This window comes from Cnephaeus nilssonii (genome assembly GCF_951640355.1).
Source record: "Cnephaeus nilssonii genome assembly, chromosome: 8".
NCBI classification, from domain to species: Eukaryota; Metazoa; Chordata; class Mammalia; order Chiroptera; family Vespertilionidae; genus Cnephaeus; species Cnephaeus nilssonii.
In genome coordinates this window covers 8,437,880-8,452,243 of record NC_137079.1, presented here as the reverse complement: position 1 = coordinate 8,452,243, position 14,364 = coordinate 8,437,880, and the positions used below count along the sequence as shown (strand labels likewise).

The following is a 14,364-nucleotide window of genomic DNA, read 5'->3' as shown; positions in this document are numbered from 1 at the left end:
GAGCCGGGTCCTGGGGGCGGGTGTTCTATTTGGGAAGTGATTCCAGGATGCGAGAGCCAGACAGCAGGGGCGTGAGACGGGCGAGGAGGACACGCCGAGGGGAGGGGAGGGCGTGTTAGTGGGGTTGCTGCTGTGAGCAGTGGGCTTGTTTTCTCCCAGGATCTTAAAAGCTTTCCAGAATTGTCTACGTGGAACAATGGTAGGCTTGAGCATTAGCCTGCCTGCTCCTGTCCTGTATGAGTTGAGGTTTTTTTTGGCTTCATTTGTGTGTGTGTGTGCTTGTGTGTGCTTGTGTGTGTGCTTGTGTGTGTGTGTGTGTGTGTGTGTGTGTGTGTGTGTGTGTAGGGTGGTGGCTATGGTGGCGGTAGGAGGAATCCCACAATGCTGGAGATGCCCTGGGCAGAGCTGGAGTTTGAGGTAGGATGCTGGCAGCACAAGGAAACTGCTCTTCCACGGAACTGTCCGCTGTGGCTGAGACGGAGGCGGGAGGTGGGCTGAGAGGGTTGAGCAGTTGACTTGGGCAAGAGGACCGTTGCCTGTACCCTGTGCTTCAGAGAGCACCCCTCGTCTTCCCCTGATGGTACCCCTTCCTACCTGGACCCTGCACCCTCTGTTCTAGACCACACTCCGGGTACTCAGGCCCCTGTCCAAGTGGCCCTGGGCCTGCATGGCGTCTCCCTTGGGTCCATCTTCAAAGGGCGGGCTGTGCTTGCTCAAAGGGTTCACAAGGAGCTGCAGTCGGAAGCAGGTGACGGTGTGTGGCTGGAGTGTGCCTGGGGCTTCGGGAGTCCACGCAGGGGGATGGGAGGCTCCTCAAGTGAGGAGCAGAGTAAAGGGGAGGGTGTTGGCCCAGGGTTGGGGCCAGCTCGCCCTCTGTCACCACGTCATTGTACCAAGGAGTTGGAGAATTCTAAATTCAACCACCGCCTTTGGGAAGTCAGGAGAAGAGAACATTTTATTTTTTAAACAAATAGAGAGGTCAGGCATGAGAGAAGTTTGGAACCCAGTAACTTCCTTCCTTCCTTCCTTCCTTCCTTCCTTCCTTCCTTCCTTCCTTCCTTCCTTTCTAAAATACACTTTTATTGATTTCAGAGAGGAAGGGAGAGGGAGAGAGAGATAGAAACATCAACGATGAGAGACAATCATTGATTGGCTGCCTCCTGCATGCCCCACACTGGGGATCAAGCCTGCAACCCAGGCATGTGCCCTTGACCGGAATTGAAACCGGGACCCTTCAGTCTGCAGGCCGACTCTCTATCCACTGAGCCAAACCAGTTAGGGCAAGAGAACACTTTTCAATTAACAATTTGTTAGCTTGATTTAGAACTCATAATTATTTAGACAACAGGCACATGAGGGATGGATGTCATTTCCCACCATGTTCCAATTTTTGTGACCTTGAACTAGGAAAAAGAAATCTTGGGAACTGGCTTTATATGCTTGAGTAATTTTCTAGAATTCCCAAGTTCATTAGCTTCTGTGATGATTCGCAGTTGTTCCTAAAATAAACTTTATATTATCTTTAAAAATCTAGGGATATTATCTAGGTCAGTAATTAGAAGGTGCTTGACTCAACATTTCTGTGAATGAAAGCGTATGAATGACTAAAAGCAGGAGGATTATTACCTGAGGGTTGAAACTCAGAATATTGCTTGTGCAGTGGTTCCCGGTGAGCATGCCGGCTGCAGATGGGGCAGGGAGCACCAGAGGCCGTGCCTGTCTGGGATGGTAGGGGGTGTGGGAGGCAAAGCAGAGGGTGTTTTAGGCAAAGATGGATCTTACGAGGAGAGAAGAAAGTTTAGAAGAAAAGAAAAGGTGGACTGTGGAGGTTAAAGTGGCAACCACAGAAATTGAATGGCAAAGGGGAAGAACCAATTTAGCAATGTAAAAATACACATCAGAAATTGAATCCATAGACAAAAATCAACTCACCGTGGATTAAAGACCTACATGTAAGACCTTGGCAATAGGGAGATTCATAAAAGGAGGAAACATTCCTGGTTATTACTTGTTTTTTTAATTTTTAAATTTCTTTTAGTTTATATCTTTTATTATTTTATTTTTTCCATCATCATTTATCCCCCCCCCCATGTCCTCTTCCACCTCCACCCACCCCTCTCCTCCTCAATCACCACACTTTTGTCCATAAGTTTCCTCCTCAATCACCACACTTTTGTCCATGAGTTTTCTCTTTTTTTTTCCAATCCTTCCACACACCTCCCCCGCTCCCAACATTCTCATCTGTGGAATCTAATGAACAAATTGAACTACCAAGCAAAATAGAGACAGACTCATAGATAGAGAGCAGGCAGACAGCTCGGGGGGAGAATAGTTTATAGCTTTTATTATGAAGAATTTTAAGTACATATAAATTTAGACAAAACGCAATAATGTACCCTCAGGTCCCCCCTCACCCAGCCCCAAAACTAGCATCATCTGGTCTTTACATTATAAACTGAAAAGAAAAGGTTCCCTGGTGCCCTGACCGGTTTGGCTCAGTGGATAGAGTGTTGGCATGTGGACTGAAGGGTCCCAGGTTCGATTCCGGTCAAGGGCATGTACCTTGGTTGCGGGCACATCCCCAGTAGGGGGCGTGCAGGAGGCAGCTGATCGATGTTTCTCTCTCATCGATGTTTCTAACTATCCCTCTCCCTTCCTCTCTGTAAAAAAAATAAAAAAATAAAATAAAATATATTTTTTTAAAAAAGAAGAAGAAGAGGTCCCCTGGCCCTTCCTTTCCGCCTGGCCGCAGCCACCAGTTAACCAAGGCGGGCGCTGAACGTACACCCAGGAGCTAGGGAGGAAGAAGCAGTCCGATGTCAGGTGCTTCCTTCTCAGGGTGCGCTGCTGGCAGAACCGCCAGCTCTCTGCGCTCCACAGCCTCTCCCCCGCACCCTCCCCCCTCCCACCACCTGGCCGACAAAGCATCCAAGCTGGGATACAAGGCCAAGCAAGGTTATGTCATATGTTGGATTCCTGGAGGCCGCAAATGCCCTGTGCCTAAGGCAAGCCTGTCCATCATGGTGTTAACCAGCTAGTTTGCTCAGAGTCTTCAGTCTGTTGCCGAGGAGCAAGCTGGATGCCACTGTGGGCTAGGAGAGTCCTGAATTCTTCCTGGGTTAGTAAAGATTCCACCTACAAATTATTTGGGATTATCTTCATTGACCCATTCCATATGGCTATCAGGGGAAATCCTGGCACCCAATGGGTCACCAAACCAGTCCACAAGGACAGGGAGATGCAAGAGCCGTGGCCTTGGGAAGGGCCACAAGTTCTACCACACTATGGGTGGGTCTCGCCAGTGCCGCTTGGAGAAGGCGCCATACTCTGCAGCTCTACCGTTACCGCTAATGTAAATAATGCTTGTAAAATTCTTACCGAATAAACCATTTAGAACAGCTTCTCTTTGGTACATCTGGATTGCCAGCATCACCACTCTTACACTTGGGGGCCATTATTAAGGAAAATGAGGGTCACCTGAACACAACCTCTAAGGTAACGTGACAGCGGACCTGATCAGTGCAGTGGCTACTGACTAATGGGCGGGAAGCAGCTACAGCACGGAGACACTGGGCAAAGCGATGATCGTGTTCAGGGTGGGATGGCACAAGATTTCATCCCGCTCCTCAGAAGAGCGAGCAAGCCGAAACTTATACATTGTTTATTGCTGGAATTCTGGTGGAGTTGAAAGAGGTTCAACCACTTTGTAGAGCAATTGGCAGCATCTGGTGAAGCTGAAAGTATGTATACTGCCAAGACCTGGCAATTTCACTCACCCGTAAATACCCTAGAGAAACATTACACATTTGTTTAAGAATGTCATAACAGCCTTAGCTGGTTTGGCTCAGTGGATAGAGAGTTGGCCTGCGGACTGAAGGGTCCCAGGTTTGATTCCAGTCATGGGCATGTACCTTGGTTGCACGCACATCCCCAGTGGGGAGTGTGCAGGAGGCAGCTGATGGATGTTTCTCTCTCATCGATGTTTCTAACTCTCTATCCCTCTCCCTTCCTCTCTGTAAAAAATCAATAAAATATATTTTAAAAAAGAATGTCATAACAATATTCTTTGTAAGAGTAAAACACTTGCAATGGGGTAAATATCCTTTGTCAAGTTAGATAATTACACTGTCATTGTCATACAATGCAATAGTATATCGAAGTTAAAATGAATGATTTAGAACTACATGTATTGTGTTTTTTGATAAATCTAAAAAAAAACAGGTTGCAGAGCAGTGGGAAAAGCAAGCTGTAGAATGATATGTACAGTACATGTAACATCATTATTTGAAAAATATAATATGTACACATATGTATGTAGATATACACCAACATACACATAAATATTCTGCAGAAAGTATATATATACATGTAGATAGATATGTATAGTTCTCTGCAGAAGGAAAAGGACTACATATTTATAAAGGGATTTCCCTCTCTGTAATTATTTTTTCTTTTAGAATGCAGGAAGGAACATGGAAGGAAAGACCTCAACTAAACATGATGAAGCTTCGTGGTAGATTCCAGGGTGTTAAATTGCTCTTTATACTTTTCTTCACATTCGAAGGATTTTATCCCCCCAAAGAATACTTAGCCCTTGTAAACATTTCAGAAACTACATAAAAGGGTGAAACAAAGTAACCTCTCATTCAAAGAAAATTAAGCTTAACATTTACTGCATGTTCTTCCAGACTGTGCTATACGTTCACTAGCCTGCTGGTCATATGCATAATCTTTTGGTATCCTTCCTGAAGAGGTCAAAATTTCTCAAAAACATTCTCCTGATTCATGAGGTGAATGATGCTGACATCAGTTCTTTTTCTGAGCCTTCGGAAGGGCTCCTTTCCTTGATTCTACAGTATTTTCTCATGGTTCCACAGTCCTGTTTACACGTAGACTGAGTGGCTTGTCCTTTGCCCACTCTCCACGTGGGGGCTAACTCCATCCATCTCAGATCCAGTTGAATGAAGGATGTGTGTACGCACACCAGTCCCAAACCAAGTCTCCCCGTCCGACAGGCATTCACTGAGAGCACCCTTGTTGTCTGAAACGAGACATCTCCTAAATGCACCACCTGACTTCTGACATCCTTAAAACAGATTATGTAATTGGTGAGAGACTACAATCCCCGTGGGGCTCTGCGCCCAGGTGCCCCCCGCGGCCCCCCTGCCTTCACCGCTGCGCCTGCGCATTCTGAAGGCGGACTACAAGTCCCAGGATGCATCGTACTGCCCTCGGCACAGCTGTACTTCCTGCCGCGAGTTTCTTGGGTAACGGTGGCTCCGCGAACCTTGGAAAAGTTCAAGGTGGGCGGGGTTTGTGGGCCGCTGGGGAAGCTCTTGGGAGTAGCTTGTTTGTTTTCTGCCTCAAAAAGCAGCAGGTCTGCAGCCGATAGACGGCTGTTGAGTTCTCTGTGGTGCACAGTGTTTGCTTTTCCTGAGCCGGGAGAGGGGCCGCTGCGCCGCAGTCCAGGCGGGCCCAGCCCCGGTGGTTCACGTTCACGCTTGTCCTTGAAGTTGTCAGAAATCCCTCCCAGGGGTGAAATAGGCTGACACCCTGGCCTTTATTGGAGTGGTGGATTTTCTTTTATTTTCCCCCTCTCCCCCCATCCCCACCCCCACCCCCGCAGACACCTGGTGGGAAATTAGAAGACTCCAGCGGAGTCTGCAAGTCAGATATTTCCCCCGGAAACCCAGGCACGCGTCCTTGAACGATTGTCCTTGCCGTTCTGTACTTTGCTTTAGTTGGGCCTGGGATCCCTGTTGTCTGATCTTCCAACTCGTAATTGTTCGTATCTTCTGAAGACAGCACTGGAGGCATGCCTACATGTCAGGGGAAGTGAGGAAGCGCCTAACTGCAGTGATGGACTGAGACCCTTGTTACAGGGTGTCCCCCCAAAATGTGTACACACTTCCACAGCTGACAGCTCAATTTTGAAAATGAAACGTGCCTTTATAATTATTCCAAGTGTGTGTATACATATATATATATATATATATATATATAGTGTCCCCCCCAAAAAAAATGTATACACACACTTGGAATATATGTAGTATGTTATCCTTAATATATGTAATTCATGGGAAACTACAATCCTCACCACAGGCCCCAGAACAAACCATTCCAATTCAGGAGTGAGGGGAAGGTTGGAGTGAAATGGGTTGAAGAGTGCATGGTGGATGGGAGATTGAGCAGGTAAGAGGTGACCCTAACTTACTTTTTTTTAAAAAAAATGCCCTATTGAGGAGAAAGATGAAGTGGTGGCTTGAGGCCTAGCTCTGCTATTTATTAACTCTTGACTGTCATACAGGTTCGTGTACCTCTTTGAGTCTGATTCCTCATCTGTAAAATAGGATGATTTTACCTTCCCTCCCCACATGACAGTTTTGGTAAGGCAATTCAAAATAAAGTGGTGAACATAGTTCTTAAACTCCAAAGCCACCTGCAAACGAGTAGGTAACCATAGTAACTGTATGGTGGCCAGTGTTCTGAAAGGCCAGGTCAACTAGGCATGCCAGTTAAAAGAAGGGCTGGACTGATGACCAGGGGGGTCAAGGCTGGGAAGTGAAGCACGTGAACTGGGGAAGGTCATGAGAATCTGTCCCCATTCACTTGCTTCCTACCTGTGCAGGGAAGGTACACTCTGCTGCTGATGTTCTGCTCACCAGGATTCTTCTGTTTTCTCCGGAGGTTGTTGCTTTGGACAACAAGAAAGATGTTAGATTCCAAAAACCTTTATAAATACTCTGACCCAACCCCATCATAATTATTCCCACACACAGGCACTTTTAAAAAATATATATTTTATTGATTTTTACAGAGAGGAAGGGAGAGGGATAGAGAGTTAGAAACATCGATGAGAGAGAAACATCAGTCAGCTGCCTCATGCACACCCCCTACTGGGGATGTGCCCGCAACCAAGGTACATGCCCTTGACTGGAATCGAACCTGGGACCCTTCAGTCCACAGGCCGACGCTCTATCCACTGAGCCAAACCAGTCAGGGCCAGGCATTTTTTTTTTTTTAAAGTCTAGAGGAATATACACTCACATTGAACCTTATATATGTCTTCTTGCTTGTATACAGGTACAAACAATTTCTAGGTTTTGTCCCCTCTGATAAAACATAATTTTTCTTTTTTAAAATATATTTTTATTGATTTCAGAGAGGAAGGGAAAGGGAAAGAGAAAGAGAGATAGAAACATCAGTGATGAGAGAGAATCATTGATCAGCTGCCTCCTGCACGCTCCCTACCGGGGATTGAGTCCGAAACCCAGGCTTGTGCCCTTGACCGGAATCAAACGCTGGAACCTTCAGTCCACAGGCCGACGCTCTATCCACTGAGCCAAACTGGCGAGGACCATAATTTTTCTGATATGTGGGTTATGTGCTTATCAGAAAAACACTTCATTTTTATAAAGATAGTATGGACCTGGTCATTATATAACATCATATCTGATTTTAACTTCTTGTGAGGAAATATAGGCAGGAAGCAAAGTAGATTTCATGTAGAAGAAAGATGAAGGCCGGATATTTGAGGTTTTGGTTTTAGTCTTTCTGCTTCCGGTAGTATCTAACTCACTCTAGTTGTAATGTTTCATGTTTATTTAAGGTATGGGCAGACTGTAAAAAAATAGACACTTGGCTTCTATCTTCTGAGCTCTGTTTTTGCTTCTTGATTTTTAATTCTTTCTATTGTTATGATAAATAAATGGGAGGGAGAGCCATGTTTAAGAATGGTAGATTCTTTTAGCAGTTCTTTTTTTTTTTACCTAAGGCCATTTCTTCACCTAGAGAGGAATGTGGAATTTGGAGTAACATTTGTTTTTGTGTCATCCAATTTAGGATGGCTGGACTTTTGTGGGGAACAGTGGTGACCTTGACCTTTCTTTAAGATTACAAGATAATTTCTTGTCTAAATGTTAGGGATGGGATCATAAAAGGTTCATTGTTCAGTGCGCTGTTTCCCAGGTGGAAAAAATACTGATTTAAGTGGAATTACTCTCTGCTTTCCTGTGTATTCTGTTTTAGACATGTTCATAATAAAGAAAACAGTACTTTCAAATTTATTATTTTCAAATTAAGGGTAATTGATGTCAATTTAATTCAGTGCCAAATTGAGACTAATTGATAACCTGTCCAAGGTATTCGAGTATCTTGATGAATCCTTGCCTAATAGGAATAGCCTAGGATAAATTTGAGTAAGACTCCACATATAACGTTGCTTTATTTTAGTGGTGGGATATCCAAATCTGTATCCTCTCTGATAATTAAAGCATCTGGCAGAGATGGAAGTCTCAACCTCTGATATTAACCTTGTTTCATAGCCTCGGACTTTTTGTTACCCAATGAGGCCCTGTCCGGAGTGGGTCTGCCTCCGGCTGGCATGTGGTGTGAGGGTTATTGACGTCTTGCAGGAAAGGTTTCACAAGATGAGTCCAGGTGATTTTGAGAGAAGGTTGAGCAAACCTGGGGACAGTGAAACAAAGGAAGGACTTAGGGTCGAAGAAACAACAGGGGAGAGCCTGGTGGTGCTCTGCTCTGGCTCCCTAGAAACGTTCTAGGAAAGAAGTGAGCCAAGGTGGGGCTGCTGTGAGCTCACTGGAGACAGGGTCAGGGAGTAAGCACGGGATGAGCTGCTGCTGCCCGCTGCTCCCTGGTTGCAAGTCTCATGGGGACCTTCAGGGTTTAGGAGGAAGTAAAAAGTTCATGCCCAAGAAGGGGCATGGGCGTGCTCTAAAGCAAACCTACGCTGTTTTTGTTTTTTTTTTTTTTGTCTTGAGGGTCTTACCTCTCTTCTGTGGGTGAGAATCTTAGGGGAAGGTTTCAGCAAAATATTCAGCTTTCCAGGTGCATCAAAAGTGTATAGGGGAGTTTGGGATTGGTCTGCTTTACTTTTATCTTGGGTCTGTCTGGCTGTAATTGTTTTTTTTGTTATTTGTTCCCCTGACTTCATCCGTCCTTGGGTTTGGCTGGCACAAATGGCATTAACTGTATCTTTGCAGATTTTCCCCCTCAATTCCATAGGTTGTCTTTTGACTGCCTTGATAGTATTTATTGTAGCACAAGTTTTTAATGTTGAGTAAGTCCAATTTATTTTTTTCTTTAATTGCTTGTTCTTTTGGTATCCTATCTAAGAAACCATTGCCTAACATAAGGATGTGAAGATTTACATCTACATTTCCTTCTAAGACTTTTACAGTTTTAGTTCTTATATTTAGATCTTTGATCCATTTTGAGTCATTTTTTTGTAAATGGTGTGAGGTAGGGTCCAAATGCAGTCTTTTGCACTTGTATATCCACTTGTCCCAGCATCATTTATTAAAAATACTATTTCCCCATTGCATAATCTGAGCAGCATTGTTGAAAAGCAATTGACCATTGATGTCTGCATTTTTATTCTATAATATTAAGCTACACCTTCATGCCATTATCACACAGTCTTGAAAAGTGTAGCTTTGTAGTATGTTTTGAAATTGGGAAGTATGAGTCTTCCAACTTTGTTCTTTTTCAAGATTGTTTTGGATAGTTAGAATCCCTTGAAATTCCACATGAATTTCAGGATCACCTCATAAATTTCTGCAAAAAAAAAAAAATGCCCATTAGGATTACTTACGTTTTAAGAGTAACACTATGGCTGTTATGGGGAGAACATATTATGGATAAACCAGTTAAATATAGAGACTGCTTTAGTAGTCCAGCTGAAGGATGAGGTTGGCTTGGTACAGAATGAGCTATAGAATTTGTAAGAATAGTTGGATTTTGAAGATGTGACTCCCCAGATTTGCAGATGGATTATAAATAGGGTGTGAGCAAAAGAGATAAACTAAGGGTAATTAAAGGTTTTGACAAAGGCAACAGAGTGAACACTATTGCCATTTACTGAGATGGGGCATGAGGAAAGAGAGAAGGTTAGGGGACAAAAATCAAGAATTTGCTTTTGGACATGCTATTTGAGATGCCTATTAGTAATCCTTATGGAAATGTCAAATAAAAATATATGCTTGTGTAAGTCTGAAAAAGGTCAGAGCTGAAATATAAGTGAGTGTACAGATGATATTCAATGTCTTGGGACTGAATGAAATGAGTGAAGGAAGGAGTGTGAATAGAGAGGAATCCTGAAAACTGATGGTGGGGTAAGAATGAAGTTGAAGGCCTGATGCTACCTGACATCAAGATTTATTATGATAAAGGTACAGTAATCATGATGGTATGATATTGTTACAAAGACAGACAAATAGGTCAGTGGAATGGAATGGAGAGACCAGATGTATCTCCACATATAGACAATTGATTTTCAGGTGCAAAGGGAATTCTGTAGAGAAAAGATTATCTTTCAGTCAGTACTGCTAGAACATTATATATTCCTATGCCAAAAAACACAAAACAAAACCAAACCCCAACACAATATACAATATACAAAAATGGACTCAAGTGGATTATAGGCTTAAATATCAAACCTAAAATTATAGGTGAAAGCACTTATGACATTGAGTTTGGCAAATATTTCTTAGCTATAACACCAAAAGCACTATGCATTTAAAATATCGATAAGTTGGATTTATCAAACTAAAACCTTTTTTTCTGTGAAGCACTGTTAAGAGAATGAAAAAACTGAGAGAAAATATTAATAATATTCATAAATAATGTTTGATGAAGGACATGTATCCTTCATCAGACATGAAACTCAACAATAAAAAAAACTTTAAAAAATGGGCAAAACATTTGAACAGATGCTTCACCAAAAAAAGTTCATGGATGGCAAATAAGCACATGAAAACATGTTCAACTGCATTGTCCGCAGGAACATGCAAATTAAAACCACAATGAGAAACCTCAACTGTTGAAATGGTAACAATATAAAGTCTGACTACATATCAAATGCTGATGGGGATGTGGGAGATCCGGAACTTTCATACACTGCTAGTGGGAATGTGGAATCATACAGACACCCTGGAAAACAGTTTTGCATTTTCTTAACTTTTTAAAGGTACACCTGCCATATGATCCAGCCATTCCATTCTAGATATTTATCCAGGATAAATGAAAGCATATGTTTATACAAAGACTTGTACATGAATGCTCAGCAGCTTTATTGTAATAGTCCCAACTTAGAAATAACCCAGTGTCCATCAGCAGGTGACTGGATAAACACACTGTGGTATGAATAATACTCAGCAATAAAAAGGAATGAACCATTCATGCATGCTGCAACATGCAGGGATCTCAAAATTATGCTGTGTGAAAGGAGCCAGACCAAAAAGAAAGAGAGTACATATTGAATGATTTCGTTTATAAAAATTCCAGAAAATGCAAATGAATATATGCAATAGAAAGCAAGTCAGCGGTTGCAGGTAGGAAGGAGGGATTTCAAAGGGGCATGAGGCAACTTTCAAGTGTGATGAATATGTTAATTATTGAATGTGATGGTTTCATGGGTATTTGCATATGCCCATTGTATATATGAAATGTCTACAGCTTACTGTATCAATTATAGCTTAATAAACTTTTTACATTAAAAACGTAGTAAGAATAATATACATATTCACACCCCTCAGCTTTAATAATTTTCGACCTTCTGCCATTCTTTTTCCAGGAGTTTTGCCATAAAGGGGAGCAAAGAGTGGGGCCAGACCTAGAAGGGGATTTTTTTTTTTATTGAGGTGGGATATGCTACAGCGTGTTTATCTGCTGATGCGGGGAGAGGACAGACGGATACAGAACGTAAGAGGAACTGATAGAGACTCCTTGAGTGGGCAGGCAAGGCCGGGCTGCTATCCTGTGTGCAACAGGGCATGGGCTTTGGAGAAGAGGAGAGCTCATCCATAAAAGGAGGAAGACAAAGACACGGGGAGGGCTTGCTTAACACGCCACACTGGCTCTTTGTCAGTGATGATGATAATATCAACAACGGCAACAATGAGAACGCTGTAGTTAAGAGGCCTTTGTATTAATTAGTAAATGAGTCACACATTCAGCAGTACTTGATTTTCTTGGATGAAGTTTTCGAGTAGGCACCAGGGAGTGCCTTGTAGGTGCTGTGCAGACTGCTAGGTACCTCCAGATAAGAAGGGCTACTGCCTGTACTCCCAGCTCTCCTGTGAAGCAATGCTCCCTGCGCCTGCATCGGGGTACGCAGTGGATGGAGTAAGAGGCAGTGCTCTTGCCTCGTAATCAATGTAAGATTGTGTTGCCATTCAAGACTTTTAGTGTCCGTGGCATTTCCATGAGCAAAAATCTCTGTCCCCGGCCCCCTTGTCCGTAAGCATATCAAGCAGCTGGAACTGTCATTCATTGTTGGTTTGTATGCAAAATTATTTAGCCACTTTGGAAAACAGCTTGAAAAATTCTCATAAATGCAAGCATACACATACATTTTCTATATGACCCATAACCCTATTCCTATGTATTTACTTAATCAAGATAAAGGAGGACCTGTTTACACAAAGACCTATAAGTGAATGTTTCTAGAAGCTTTATTTATAGTAGCCCCAAACTAGAAACAACTCAAAGGCCTGGTGAATAGATAAACCAACAGGGATATATCCATGCAAAGGAATACTATGCAGCCATCAAAAGGCTGACTATTGATACCCACAACAACATGGATGAAATAAAAAGCTTTATGTTAAGTGAAGTAGCCAGATACCAAATGTTACAAACTGTATTATTCCATTTACATTACAATCTTTAAAAGGCAAACTGTAGAGGAACAATCAGAATGGGACCTGCCAAAGCTGGGAAGCAGGGAAGGGTAAAAGCTCGAGGAACTTTGTGGGATGATGGAAAAGTTCTGTGTCTTGAATATGGTGGTCACACAACCATATACATTTGTCAAAACTCATCAAACTGTGCTTAAAAGGGGTAAATTTTATTTTTATATACTATGCCTCTATACACTTTAAAAAAAAAAAAGGTAAAAAAGGAACTGGGAAAAGGAGTGATGGCAGAAAACCAGTGAAGAGACTGAAGAAGGAATGAGGCTTAAACTAGGGCAGTGATTGCTATTTTAGAGGCACAGGATTTAGGACCCTTATCTTGGGAATCAGACTTGAGCTTGAATATTGGCTTTGCCATGTACTAGTTGGTTGCTCTTGGGCAAGTTGTTTAACCTCTGTAGCCCTTTTTGTTCATCTGTAACATGGGGTGACAATAATACTGTCCACCTGTGAATGCCTAGGACAGCGTCTGCGGGAGAGATCACTACTGTATTGTTTGAGTGGTGTTTAAAAGTAAAGTGGAATGATGCGGTATTGATGGGATCTTGGTGGTAAGAGAGTAGAAGGAGGTACGGATGACTCATGGGTTTGGATTCGGCTGGTGGACCACCACCAGCAGACAAACAGACTTGTATTTGACACACTGGCTTTAAACGTGAGACTGAAGAGCTGCTCTGATCGACATCTCGGGGAGCGGCCGCTGAGCGATGCATGGAGACATCCGGAGCTCAGTTTTTAGTGCAAGGCTGTAGCCCATATTGGTCTAACTTTTAAAGCAAAGGAATTTAAAAAAATATCACAACATAGGAAATGGGTTCTCCTTTTAATTCAGGCGCATGTTGAATCTGTATCTCTGGGCTCCCACTGATAGTCCAACCGTTCATTTTATTGGGCTGATTTCCAAGGCAACTGTTGTTATAACTCCTGTGTCTTAGAGCTGAACCATGGCAGGCCCTCAGCAAATACTGTGGAATGAATCTCCTGGATAACTTCCCCTTTGGAAGTATTGGGGCTTCTAGATCCTTGGACTCTGACTGGGTAAAGGGGCAAACTCAGAAATGGCTGCGGAGCTGAAGACCTCTTTAGTTCATGGAGGAAGGATTGGTGCTATTGCTACTTAGCTGCAGGGACTTTGCACCAAACGCTTGGCTTCTCTTCACTCCAGCTGCAACCCGTCACGTGTTCACTGCCTGTTTTATTGCACTGGCGGTTGGAACCGTGCAGGAAGGACCTACACTTCCTCTGAAAATGTTGGTGTTTTTTTTTTTTTTTTTTTTACTTTCCTTTTGTGGCTTTGGCCACAGGACCTGGGAGTGTCATAGGGAGAGTAAGTTCGAGTGTCACTACTTTATGATAGAAAACCACGTTAGCTTGTCGATACCAGCTCAATCCAGTTTAGGCACCAGAGTCTTATGTTCCTAATCATGCAGGAGCCTGTGAATTCAATTAAAATCCGGAGTGACTTCCTGACAACCAGCGGTCAGGATGACTGCATGCCCTTAATTCAATTGGGCAGGATGGCACACGTCCGCAAGCCCGCTGCTGTCTCTCATTAGCAGCTCTTTCTTGCCACCCATCGTCCAAGAAGGCAGTCCTCAGTCTGTGGGCGTTATTTCTGTGTGGACCCTCCACTCTCACTGTGTTTTCT

At 43.2% G+C, this 14,364-nt stretch overlaps 1 pseudogene across 1 annotated transcript; it reads left to right on the top strand.

The window, feature by feature from the left end:
• The first annotated feature begins 381 nt into the window (after positions 1 to 381).
• Positions 382 to 3,351, top strand: LOC307104461 (large ribosomal subunit protein eL15-like; annotated as a pseudogene). The gene is made up of 2 exons: positions 382 to 417; positions 2,792 to 3,351. The product of its transcript is annotated as a large ribosomal subunit protein eL15-like (transcript).
• The last annotated feature ends 11,013 nt before the right edge of the window (positions 3,352 to 14,364 follow it).